Source organism: Carica papaya, chromosome 3, assembly GCF_054855325.1.
Source record: "Carica papaya isolate Zhongbai chromosome 3, ASM5485532v1, whole genome shotgun sequence".
Classification (NCBI taxonomy): Eukaryota; Viridiplantae; Streptophyta; class Magnoliopsida; order Brassicales; family Caricaceae; genus Carica; species Carica papaya.
This window is the reverse complement of record NC_142311.1, coordinates 3,876,255-3,890,493: the sequence shown is the minus strand read 5'-3', so window position 1 is coordinate 3,890,493 and position 14,239 is coordinate 3,876,255. Positions and strand designations below refer to the sequence as shown.

The 14,239-nt window shown below is 32.2% G+C and overlaps 1 long non-coding RNA gene and 1 pseudogene across 2 annotated transcripts; both read left to right on the top strand.

The window, feature by feature from the left end:
• The first annotated feature begins 1,509 nt into the window (after positions 1-1,509).
• LOC148266618 (uncharacterized) lies at positions 1,510-3,018 on the top strand. The gene is made up of 2 exons (XR_015817601.1): positions 1,510-1,964; positions 2,172-3,018. It is a non-coding gene; the product is annotated as an uncharacterized LOC148266618 (long non-coding RNA).
• Positions 3,019-5,138: 2,120 nt separating this feature from the next.
• Positions 5,139-12,749, top strand: LOC148266617 (CRM-domain containing factor CFM3A, chloroplastic/mitochondrial-like; annotated as a pseudogene). The gene is made up of 5 exons (XR_015817600.1): positions 5,139-6,299; positions 7,772-8,241; positions 8,317-8,447; positions 11,556-11,627; positions 11,689-12,749. The product of XR_015817600.1 is annotated as a CRM-domain containing factor CFM3A, chloroplastic/mitochondrial-like (transcript).
• The last annotated feature ends 1,490 nt before the right edge of the window (positions 12,750-14,239 follow it).

The following is a 14,239-nucleotide window of genomic DNA, read 5'->3' as shown; positions in this document are numbered from 1 at the left end:
TCAGTTTATCTTTTAGAAATAACATTCTCATAATTATATTCGGCATTCTAAATTATTGTGTAAGGAATGTAAACCTAATTCTATTAATCGGTTCCGCATTAAATTTATGAATTTACTTCTTTTTTAGTTCTGAATACTTACAAAATGTCTATAGTATGTGAAAAGATATTGACATAGTAACAATATTCATTATACACAAGCTACAAGAAATATCTTAGTGGCATTTGTTTTCTTTTATTACAAAAAATTAAAAAAAAAATTCTTAATTTGCAACAAGAAGTTACATATACTTGATTACTTTAAAAAATTTTAACAACGTGAAGCTTAAAATAATATTAATTTTAATAAAACAACTGCTTTAACAACTTTAAAACTAATGACAATAATCTATCTCAAGGAGTCAGAGAGTACCATGAACCCATACCTACAAAATCGAAAGAGGCATAAAACCTGTTTGTCATAGATGTTGCTCCAAGGTTGGAAAACACGTTGCTTTGACAAAATAAAAAAATTGTTCTTTTTTAACTTTTTATTTATTTAAAAATAATTGATTTAGTTCACGTGACATAATATTTTTATTATAAAATTAATATTTCAGAATCAAATTCTTATAAACAACTATCTATATAATAATAATAATAACAATAAATAATACATTTTATTTTTTAAAAAATTAAATATACTATATTTTTTAAAATAATTAAAAATATTTAAATAGACACCACACTAGAATTCAAGTAAAAACTAGAAAACAAGATTAAAAAATATTGAAAATAGTTGAGGTGTGCATTTAGTACTTTTGGTTTTAAATTGGAGAACCTAAAAATTGAATTACAAGTCAAGATTGATAAAATCGATAAATATTAAATGCATATATTATTTTTAATATGTATTATATATAATTAAATATACTATATAACAATTTAATTAAACAATAAATAGAGTATGTATTAATATAATAAAAATATACTAAATGAAATTAAGTATTTATGATTTTTTCGAATTAAATATTTACAATTAAAATTTTTAAAAATTTAAAATTCTACTTTCAGTCTCTTTCGATTCCAAAAACGAAATCAAAAATCAAATCAAATTAAAATTACAATTAGGAGGGATAAACAACTTTTGATAATTAATTAAAAAATTAATTCGATTTAAATCGAAATATGCTTTTCTTGAAAAATAATGCTGTTTTAATAATTAAGTTTTAGTTTTATTCAGTTCAAATTTATTATGTGTATACTTTTTATTTGTAAGCTTTAATTATTATACATGTGGAATTTAATTATAACTATAAATTTACAAAATAATAAACATAATTATATTTATATTTTTAATTTTACAATGACAAATTTTATATTTTTCTAATTAAATAAAAATTTAGAATTATTGATTTAAATTAAAAATAAATTATCTTAACATTTAAATAATTTTTTATTTATTTTTGTTACCTTACCATTTTATTATATATAATTAAATTTAGGCCAAATTCAATCGTAATAAAATAGGCTTGTCCAATACAATAAGTCGGCCGACGTCGTTTCGTCTAGCTTCCACACTTGAGATTTTGAGGTTGACGTAAATACAATCCACCTTAAAATTGTCACCAAAGCTCTTCGTATATATTCGGGCTAACCTCGGAAATTGCCTTAAAAGCAGGGGCACTTTCCTAATCTATCTCTACATATATGTAATACCTTGCGATTCAGGGTCTCATATTTCTAGTCTCTGAAAAGGGCGAGAGGGGCAGAAGAGTTTTCGTTATCCATTATCTTTCTGTTCTTTAGGAAACAGAGAGTAACTCTCTAGATATTCTCAAGAAAATGAAGTACTGGTTTTTGTCAATCTCTCCCCGTGCTTCTACCTTTGTTCAAATTTGGGAAGCCATGGTTTCTGATTCGATCGCAAACGTTTCCTCCTCTCCTTCGGCTCCTAATTCCAGGGATTTCGGCAAGAACAAGAGGGTAAGATTTGAAAATTCTTGCTTCTCCTATTCCGTCGTGTGTGATGTCTATGCGTGTATCTGTCTCTTGTTTCTGTTTTTCTTTTGTTTAATTCTTTGTTTGTTTCTTGTTTTCCTTTCTCGTTTGTTCTTTTGTATTTAACTGAGATTTAAATATTTTGGGACGCTTGTGTTGATTTGGAATCCTGGATTTTCTTTTTTCTGTCAGTCGCAGTGAAAAAGAAGGGATTTAAGGAGGAAATTAACGGTAATGGCGATCGGTGATGTCTGAGGCAAAAGCACAGGGAGAGTCACACTTCGTTAACGAATCTATAGATTAGCTGAGAAGGTGAGGTAACGATGGATCAATTCTTCACGAGAGCGACATGGAATCTCTTTCCAATAGTCTCACCAGTTGCTTCTTGGAAAGCACCGATTCGGGTACGAATTTCACTGGGAGTAGCAGCGGTCACTGTTGTTCTGGTAGCATGGCGGATGAGGAGGAAGATGGGGATGACGGGTGCTTGGTTGATTGGGAGGCAGTTGTTGATGCCTTAGCCGCTTATGAGAAACACGAGAATGAAAATCCTTGTTCTAAATTGCCCCCTGAGAAGGAGCCTATTGTCTATTTGGATCCTAACCAGGAGTCAATCATTGGGCCTGGCGTGGGTGTTGGAATGTGAAGCCTGAATGCCCAAGAATGGTGCCGAGGGTACCGGAGAACTGCAAGGCGCGGCGGGCTGATAATGCTTATCGCCCGCAGAGTTTGCCTGCTTTGTCAAAGCAACTTAGTTTTCCAACCTCGGAGCGGCATTTTTGCCAAGAGACTTTGTTGAGATAATGCCATTATGAATCATCTAATTGAATTGCTATGGTGCACGGATAGGTAGGTAACTCGGTGTTCAGTATCTTTAAAGCATAAGATGTTACCTAGTATGTTGTAGCATCAGGTAGGATGTTTGGTAGTTATATTATGTGCCTGGTTGAGTGTCCTCAAAGTCTAATGATACATAATATTTATCTATATTGAATAATATCATTACATGAACAAAATACCTAAATTTTTAAAATAAGAATTTGAGTACTTATGCCATACCATAAATAGATGAATTTCATTTATAGAATATCTTATAAATTCTTGCAAGGGAAATTGATATAATAGTTTATTAAAATTTAAAGTATATTGTTTCAAGTAATTTTCAATTTTCATATTTTAATTCTTATTTGTAGTGAATATTACAAGTTGAATACTTTGAGGTAGAAAATCTAACTTTAAATATTTAAAATATTGCAAGCACTATAAGGTATTTGATTTGATTAAGTTTTGTGGGCTTTGAAAGATTTATTTATTGAGGGTCCCCTATAAGTTAATAGTGATTATATATCATATATGATATGACACGGTATGATGATTTTGTGATAAAGGTTATTGGCCATTGTCACACACCATAACAATTCATATTGGTTGTTTTTCTGCACTCTTGTTTGTTTCAAAGTGAATTTTAAATTTTAATCATCCAAGCAATTGTCATTCCCGCCTTCCTCCTTATGCATCATGCTATTAGAACAATAGTCACTGCTGCTAGTGCTATTACTGCTACTCCCTATAAAATTCATACTCGAATCGATGCTTTCAAAGAAGCTAATGATGAGACTATTGGATGGAGATTCTATGTCCCTCTCATGATGAATTGATCCATCGTTTCCCTCACCTTCTCGGCTAATCTTTAGATTCATTAATGAAGTGTGACTTTCCTTATACTTTTCCTTCGAACATTACCGATTACCATTACCATTAATTTTTTCATTAATCTATTTTTTTTTTACTGCGTCTAAAAATAAAATTCAGAATTGCAAATCAACACAAACGTCCCAAGATATTTAAATTAGAGTTAAATGCAAAAGAATAAATGTGATCACTAGTATACCTTGAGCAAACCATTGCTCGCAACGAGCATCAAGCTTGTACTGCTTGAGTTTGGCATCTTGAACTAGCACACTCCAAGAAAACAAGAAACAAACAACAAATTAAACAAAAGTCATGGAATAAGATAGTCGTCATTATATCATCAACGTATATCTTAACTTGTGCTTCGTATCATGGAGTAAGGTAGTTACCATTATTTGATATTAGGCCTTAATATTCTTAAAACTAAAGTATGACCTTGTAATAATTGGTTCATATTCTACTTTTTTTTAAGTTGTCTTATTTTTATTTGATTTAACCATTAGTATTTGATTGCAATAATTTTAATGTTTGTACTATCTAAAAGTACACTGGTATTAAATAGAGAAAAATTCTTCTTTTATTAAGTTTTATTAAAGTATCTGTAATTTACATTATCTCGTATCTTGTAATATTTCTTAAGCATTGAAATTATACTACCTAGTTATTTTGGATAGTTAATTATGCTTCCGTACTTATTTTATATTTGCTTAGATATCTTATTTTTGAGTGGTTAAGTTTATGTTAGTTTCAATTTTATAAATGTTTGCTTTATTAACTTAATTATGACGATATATTAATATCATATACTATTTGATACTTGTCTTAATATTAGAATATCTCACTTTCTAAAATTTTCTCTTAAGTTTTTTCTTTTTTTAAAAAAAATGATTTTATGTGAAATACACGTTTATTTAAAAAAAAATTTTGTGTAAAAAAATATTATATTTTTTACTTTTTAATTTTAATATTAAAGATATTCTTCAAATTCTTAATACCAAAAATGGTTTTACTAGAAAAATATCAAACTAATTTTTAATATTGTACTTTTAAAAAAAAAAAAAAGAATACATTCGTTATCAAAATGAGGATGCTATATAAACTAGTGTTGTTTCCGGACGGGAGTATTAGAATTTTGATAATACAAATATCCAAATTAGACACCATCACAATATTTTATGATAATAAAATTAATATTTCAATAAATACAATAAAAGGTTAAAAATTATATTAAAATATACAAGCTTAATATTTTTTGCATTTGAAAAATATGATAAATTAAAATTGCCACAAATAATTTATAATTAGATTTAAACTGTATAGTAGATCGAATTTTACAGAGAATTCTTTAACAAAAACAATATATTTAATTTCTAAAATAAATAAATAATAATACAATTCTACATCGGTGTAGGAAGAATGAAAGGTTACTGTATTGTATAAAAAAATATATATAAATGGTGTCCGTGCAGCCAAACACAAGTTAGGATATTATTACCCTCGCCATGGATAACATCCACGTGGATCCGGGTGGGGAGATGGAGGGAGAAAGAAGACTCTGCAATTCGTAGCCATAGCCGCTTCAGCGCTTATTTACCGGGTCTTATAGTTTCGGGTTCTAAGAAACCAATTCCAGCGTCTAATGTGTAGCTAGCAATGGCTTTGTTACCCAGTCGCCAGATTTGCCCGGCAACGGCTACAATGGCGACGACGACGACGACGGCCTCATTTTTTAATTCATTTCAAAGCTCCTTTTCCAAATGTCATGGCGCCAATCCTCTCCATTTTTTCAGGTACACTTGCTCCATTTCTCTCAAAGCTCGCAAAACTATCACCTCTCGCGCAACCACTAAGCGAAATCCATCAAGGAAAGTCAATTTTAGTGAAGCAAGAAAGAATCATGTTTCTTCACATGACCCCGAGTTGACAAATTTATCTTGTGTTAGTTGTAGTAGTAACAGTGGTGGTAGTAGTCGTAGTGGTAGTAGTTGGTTGAGTAATTGGAATAAACCCCAGAAACAGAATATTTCGAAGCCGCCACGGGTGGTGGTGAATTATAAAAAAGATGAGGATTTATCTACTTTGGGGTATTCAAGCAGTGAAAATAGTGATGGAAGCGGAGGTAGTACAATGGAGAAGATAGTGGAGAAGTTGAAGAAGTTCGGGTATATGGATGATGGCAATGAGAGGAAACATAAGGGGTCTGAGCGAGGGAGAGTGATTGAAAAGGGTTCTGTGGAGGACATATTCTATGTGGAAGAAGGGTTGTTGCCAAATGAACGAGGTGGATTTTCAAAGGAATCTCCATTAGGGGTGGAAAATGTGTTTGGAAGCAATGGGGAAGGGAGGTTTCCATGGGAGAAGCCAAAGGAGGAGGAGGAGGAAGGAACGTGGACGGCAAGGAGTAAGAGTAGGCTTTCTCTGGCGGAATTGACTCTTCCAGAGTCAGAACTAAGGAGGTTGAGGAACTTGACATTTCAGATAAAGAGCAAGACCAGAATAGGAGGTGCTGGTGTCACTCAGGCTGTGGTGGATGCCATTCATGAGAAATGGAAAAACTCAGAGATCGTGAGAGTGAAGATTGAGGGAGCACCTGCACTTAACATGAAGAGAATGCATGAGATATTGGAGGTTTGCTTCTTATAAGCCTTGTTATTACTTTTATGTACTTATAATAATTAAATGATTCAGCATCATAGCTAAAAACCTGAAAGCCCTTTTTGTAACAGGACTGATCCTTCCTCAGAAGTGCTAGCTTTAGTTACTTTTAATTCTTCAGGACTAACTTATTATGACATCTTAATCTTTCCCCTGTATATGATACCAAGAGTGTACTATTATTATTATTATTATTGTTTTTTCCCCAATATAGATGCTGTATATTATGAATATGTTTCTTTTTAATTTTTATTTTTGCAGATCGTTGAATACCTTGCAACTATAATCTAGGTTAACTTGAGCAAATCTTGAATACTGAAAATGAACATATTTAAGTGCACACCAATGAAAATGGCATGGTACTAGTTTTGCCTCTTTCAAGGAGGAACATGAAGGGAAGGAGAGGGGAGAGAAACTGGGTAATATGGTCCTCACAGTATATTATCCCCTCATTCATTACTTGTGTTCAATACATTCTATTCAATTAGTGTATGTTGTGAAGACAAAATAAGTCATATTCGCTCCACTCCCCCGCATTTACTCCCTCCCAAACTGGAGGAATCAAATGAATTTAACTCAACAAAAACACAAAATTAGATTGTTATGAAGATATTCCTCGAGATCTTTCCATTGGTGTTTACCGGTCTTGTGCATTAATCACGTATGGAAACATACCATGAATCACATTCTAAGTGTTCTTTAAATTGAGATATTAACATAGAGTTTGGTATAGGAGAAGCAACATTTTTTTCTTTTTCTCTAATTTTGTTATTATGAAACACATATGGGACGTTTTTAAATTTGCCTTTACAGGCAAATTCAAGAGACCCAAGTGCTTAGACAGTTGTCTTTCAACTTGGGTCAGGTTGACCTATCCTGCTTACCTATGATCAATCCAATTGGATTAATTTCAAAGACAAGTGAAAGAGTTAGGATTGTCTCATGTCAATAGTCAAAATGGTCATTTTGTCTTTTTTCACGCAACTAGGTGTTGTCCAGACTCATCAATTTTGGCATCTGCATCCATGTTAGAAACAGCAAGGCACTGGTGTGGGTGTAAGATCTGTAATTGACACTTAATTTGAATTCGACATGGAATTTACTTGGAATTAGGATACTATTTTTATTCAAAATTTTAATATATTTGTATTATATTTCTGTTACCATTTCATAGAGCTGAAATTTGAACCAGAGTTTACCTAATATTCATTTACTCCTAGAGAATTGGGAGCTTTTGTGTTTCTGTGCTTAAACATATGGCAATTGTTTTGGTATTGATCTTTGTTTGCTTTTTTTTTTTTCTGGAAAATTGTGCATTATCACTCTGTGCTTTTTTGCGTTTGCAGTGACACATTCTCAACCTGATGTATGTTATTAAATCTGAATTTATAGCTGTTTTCTCTTACTTGGGTAATGTTTTTTTCTTTTTTCCATATTGTATCCAGCGAAAAACTGGTGGTTTGGTGATTTGGAGATCTGGTACTTCCATTTCTATGTACAGAGGTGTTAGCTATGAGGTTCCTTCAGTGAAATTAAACAAACAGATATACAAGAGAAATGAGTTATCAACTAATTTCATCCCAGCAATGACAACTCAAACTTCTGAGAAAGATGTGCATGCACCTCAAGCAAACATGGAAACTACTATTTAGGAGAAAGAAAGATGTGGAAACACTACCTGAAGTTAAGTATGAAGATGAAGTAGATAAGTTGCTAGACAGTCTTGGACCAAGGTACACAGATTGGCAGGGATGCAATCCATTGCCTGTAGATGCAGATATGCTTCCTGGAATTGTTCCTGGTTACCAACCTCCATTTAGAGTACTTCCATATGGAGTCAGATCTACTCTTGGACAAAAAGAGGCAACAGCTTTACGAAGGATTGCCAGAGCTCTTCCCCCACACTTCGCCTTAGGTATGCCACATTTCTTAGATGGCTTGTTATGAATCTAAAGATAGTTTTGGAGTGGTCATCAAATTTTCCATACAGGTCGAAGCAGGCAACTCCAAGGTTTGGCTATGGCTATGATTAAGTTATGGGAAAAAAGTTCAATTGCAAAGATTGCCCTTAAACGGGGTGTGCAGCTGACAACTAGTGAGAGAATGGCGGAAGATGTCAAGGTAATGGGATTGACCTGGTAAAACCTTCTGAATCAGCAAATCATAGTTTCCTGTCAAGCCTCACCTAGCGATGTAGGACAAATTAAGGTTAATTTGTTTACTTAGGATTTGGGATAAACCTAAATATTAGACCTAGTATTTCTTAGATATTACACCTAAAAATTATTAAACATCACACTAATGATTTGTCTGTCTCATAAACCAAAAATATTGCGAAAGTTCTCAAAATACTTCATCAAATAACTGGACCAATTTCAAAAATGAGATTCCAAAATACATGTTTGAATTTTTAAACCCTAATCTAATTTTATTAAGTAATCCTGACGGAAAATTTAGAGATATTTAAAAACGTAAATAAAATCCTAATAGTAGTAAAATGATAAATAAAAACGACAAACTATTCGCGCGATACTGCTATAATTGTTATTACCAACATTCTCTATCATTTCTCGTCGGATGGAAAGATGGGGATTTGTTGAGGCAGCACATATTTGGGCTCTTCCCGGCAAGTTACCAGTTCCAGTGATTTTTGAGGTTGGAGATCCAGGGATGGACAGGTCGACTCACTTGGAGGTTGCTAGTGGTGGCTATGCCAACCACGACGGTAGTTAGTGATTCTGGTTGGTGGCTAATAGGAGGTAGGCTGCGTTTAGGAATTGTTTTCTTTCTCCTCTTCTTTGGTCGAGTGAGACCTGTTAGATAAAGAATTTTGAGATTTTGGGTGTAGAAACTTTCAACTCATATTAATTGATGTAAAGCAAATTAGAGTTGATTAGCATTCTTAAGGATACCTATCATACGTAAAAATTCTTAATCATGATTTGATTGCATTATACACCCAGAGGTATTGGAAAAATTCTCAAAATACTTCATTAAATAATTGGATTGATCTCAGAATTGAGATTACAAAAGAGTTATGGTGCTTTAGTATAAAATATTAATCTGATTATAATTAAGGAATTTTTATATCAAACTTAAAGGTATTAATTTTTTTAAAAAATTATAATAGTACTAACATAAGGGAAAGTAAAACCATTATCTTAAATACTGTAATTGTTACTATCAATATTCTTTATCACCTAGTGTTGGCCTATTACTCTTTCTTACATGCTTCAGTGAGTAAATCTTATCTCAGGTTTATTTTCTTATTAAGTGGATAAATTTATGGATCTTCTCCTTTTTTCCTCTGGACACAATGGTGACATGGATGAAATGAATGCTTTTGATTTTTGTATGTGGATTCCAACCCTTGTTGCTTATGAGTGTAATGTTTTCTGTCTCTTCCTATATATATATACATGCGTGTATATAAAAAAATATGCGCTTTTATCTGAGGGTGTGTGCTTTCTCAGATTGGTCCAGGGAAGAAGGAAAATCATCTTCTGGGTGAAAACTCTTGGAACTTTAGTACCGCATTCTACCTTCAAACCGATGGACAATCAGACAGAACGATCCGCACATTAGAATATGTGCTCTTATATTGTGTTATACACTTCAGGGGCCATTGGAATGAACACCTACCTCTGATAGAATTTGTCTACAATAACAGCTATCAAGCAAGTATCGGCATAGCTCCGTACAATGCATTATATGGCCGTCCGTGCAGATCACCGATCTATTGGAAAGAGGTAGGTGATAGAAAATTATTCGGTCTAGATCTTGTAGAGGAGACTACAACCAAAATAGTTAAGATCATAAAGAACATTCAAATAACTCTGAGCAGGCAGAAAAGTTATGCAGACTCTCGGAAGAGGGATTTAGAATTTGAGAAGTGTGACCGAGTGTTTTTTTAGGTCACTCTTTTCAAATGGATCAATAAATTTGGTAAGAGAAAAAAATTAAATCTCCGGTAAATTTGACCATTTGATATCTTAAACCGGATTAGTATGACTGCTTACAAACTTACACTACCTCCAGAACTATCTAGGGTTCATAATGTGTTCCATGTATCTATGTTACGCAAGTACAACCTAACATCCTCACATATCCTATCCCACGAGTCTCTTTTACTCTAAAATAATCTATCTTATGAGGAGGTACCGGTAGCCATTATAAACCGAAAGATTAGAGTACTCCGCAATCGAAAAATTTCATTCATTAAGGTCCTATGGGAGAACAATACGTAGGAAGAAGCCATTTAGAAACTGGAATCAATCTTTAGAGCCCATTATTCTTAACTATTTGACTAACAAAAAGACAACAAATTTGAGAAACCAAATTTCTTTTAAAATGGGGAGTGTTGTAATACCTGGGGCTGAAAATTAGCCCAGGATAATTTTATAGATTATAGGATATATATAAATAATTAAAAAAAATTATTTTATTTTAATTTGATTGAATTTTTGAGAAAAAATGAATTAGGGATAAAATTGAAAATAATTTTGGGAATAATGGGTAAAAATTTGAGTTCGGGGGGTATTTTTGAAAGAAAATTTGAAAACAAAGAGTTAAAGTATAAATAGAAAAAGTTCAGCCGCATAGGACTGTCCAGTCAGCAGTCTCGACGTATCAGAGCGCGCCGTGTGGCCAGGTGCACTGATGTCGGTGCCACACGGAAGACCACGACGATAATCTGTATGCCCCACGATCGGACTTTCCAGGATCGATTCTTTGCACGTCGATGACCTGGATCCGTTTCCACCTTAAGCGCAATTAGATGGTCGAGATTAATCGCGATGAACGTTTCAAATTCGTTTTTTCTTTTGACGCAATCAGACATATGAGATCGATCGCGATGGATAGCCCAGATCAACGCGAAATGGTTATAAATACTTTGCATCACACGGAAACCTAAACCTTAGCTGCCAACCCCTTCCAGAGAAGAAGAACCAGACGCCGAATAAGGAGGCCGACCAACGACCGCCGCCGCGCCGGAACCACCACTAACTGCTAAAAAAGGTAAAATTTCCCCCTATTTGCTCGAAATTCAATTTCGATTACCCCTGTTGCCAAATTAGAGTAAGAAAAAAGATGGGTGAGTCGAAAACTGCGGGTAAAACCCGGTGGAGTCACAGCGGCTAAAACTCCAAAACCACTCCGATGAACCCCTTCACAATTCTTGTTTCATGTAATTTTTCAATCATTGTGCTCACCGTCCTTTCTGTGCAGGGTGTTGAAAGAAAGAACCTCAACTGCAAAGGAGGACCGGCGGAGCTGTCGCACCTGAAGGTCCCCATGCTGGTAAGTTCAGCTTTCTTTAAGATTTTTCGGCCAACAGAGGCCCTAACGTATTTTTTTGCAGAATACGACCAAAATTGGCCAAAACTGGCCAAAAACTGGTTAGACCGGGACGAACTGCCACCGTGGGCGGTAGAGCCAGCGCCGAAGCACAACAGCAATGTCGTGCCAAAATCCCAAAAATTTACTGGAATGAGTTTTGGACACCGATTTTAAATTTTTTGAGTATTTTTAAGTGTGTGACGAGTGTTTTGAATTTTATATAAAAAATTTAAGAAACCTGGTACCCGTTCGGAGGCGTAATAGACAGCTCGACATATTGAAACGTCAATCCGGGTAAAGATTCCTCACCCCATTCTCTGTTACGGTAAATTAAAGTTTAACGATTTATAATTTTATATTTTGTGAAAATTTGAAAAATTCTAAAAATAATTACAAATCACTAATAGAGCCAAAACCGGTTAGTTCATAATTGTTTTGATTTCCTATTTATTTTTCTATACTGTCATACTTGCTTAATTTTCGTATAGTACATGTTTTTAATTTATAGTTTCAATGGTTTTATTGACTTATCTGGTTAGTTTGGTTATATATTATCAGCATGAATGTAGTTCGATTGATATGTGAATACGATATGAGATATTAGTATGCGTTGTTGGTTGTTTATTCATAAAAATTTATATGTTAAAAACTTACTAGGTACCCAAGGAAAAGGCGGACTGGTCCGGTACATAGGAAATCCTACCATGAACGTTATCTTAGTCGAATAGGGCTGAAAATTCCTAACCGGAAAGGTTTAGAAGATATAATTCACTCTCATACCAGACTGGGTATCGATGTGATGAAATATTTGTCACCTATTACCGGACAGGGTATGAGGACGACAAGTTAATTGTTAAAATTAGTTATTGGGTTCACAAGTAGGGAAGACACCTTTATAGACCCCCTAGAGTATCAGTAAGCAAGTAAGGAAAAAAAATTGTTGTTTCTTGTTCTCTTATGTGTGAAAGTGAAGAGTAATATGGATATAGGTCTTCATAGATTGTTTTAAAAAATTCGCTATGGTAAGTTCGGAATAACCGATTTTTTTTATATTAAATGAATTTACTCAAATTAAGTGCTCTATTAATTATTTTATGATTTTTACCACTTTTTAGTTTTTTATATATGTAGTTAGCATGATATTTTTACTAGTTTAGTGTATCTTACTATTTCATTAACTATTTTAGATCAAGATGACTAAAATTCAGATCTTGATCAATAAGAGATTTGAGAGTATTTCACTATCCAGACTCCCTGCAAGTGCTAGTGAAGATTGTCCTACGATATTTAGTTATTCGTTTTTCGTTTCATTTCTTTAATTTCAGTTTATCTTTTAGAAATAACATTCTCATAATTATATTCGGCATTCTAAATTATTGTGTAAGGAATGTAAACCTAATTCTATTAATCGGTTCCGCATTAAATTTATGAATTTACTTCTTTTTTAGTTCTGAATACTTACAAAATGTCTATAGTATGTGAAAAGATATTGACATAGTAACAATATTCATTATACACAAGCTACAAGAAATATCTTAGTGGCATTTGTTTTCTTTTATTACAAAAAATTAAAAAAAAAATTCTTAATTTGCAACAAGAAGTTACATATACTTGATTACTTTAAAAAATTTTAACAACGTGAAGCTTAAAATAATATTAATTTTAATAAAACAACTGCTTTAACAACTTTAAAACTAATGACAATAATCTATCTCAAGGAGTCAGAGAGTACCATGAACCCATACCTACAAAATCGAAAGAGGCATAAAACCTGTTTGTCATAGATGTTGCTCCAAGGTTGGAAAACACGTTGCTTTGACAAAATAAAAAAATTGTTCTTTTTTAACTTTTTATTTATTTAAAAATAATTGATTTAGTTCACGTGACATAATATTTTTATTATAAAATTAATATTTCAGAATCAAATTCTTATAAACAACTATCTATATAATAATAATAATAACAATAAATAATATATTTTATTTTTTAAAAAATTAAATATACTATATTTTTTAAAATAATTAAAAATATTTAAATAGACACCACACTAGAATTCAAGTAAAAACTAGAAAACAAGATTAAAAAATATTGAAAATAGTTGAGGTGTGCATTTAGTACTTTTGGTTTTAAATTGGAGAACCTAAAAATTGAATTACAAGTCAAGATTGATAAAATCGATAAATATTAAATGCATATATTATTTTTAATATGTATTATATATAATTAAATATACTATATAACAATTTAATTAAACAATAAATAGAGTATGTATTAATATAATAAAAATATACTAAATGAAATTAAGTATTTATGATTTTTTCGAATTAAATATTTACAATTAAAATTTTTAAAAATTTAAAATTCTACTTTCAGTCTCTTTCGATTCCAAAAACGAAATCAAAAATCAAATCAAATTAAAATTACAATTAGGAGGGATAAACAACTTTTGATAATTAATTAAAAAATTAATTCGATTTAAATCGAAATATGCTTTTCTTGAAAAATAATGCTGTTTTAATAATTAAGTTTTAGTTTTATTCAGTTCAAATTTATTATGTGTATACTTTTTATTT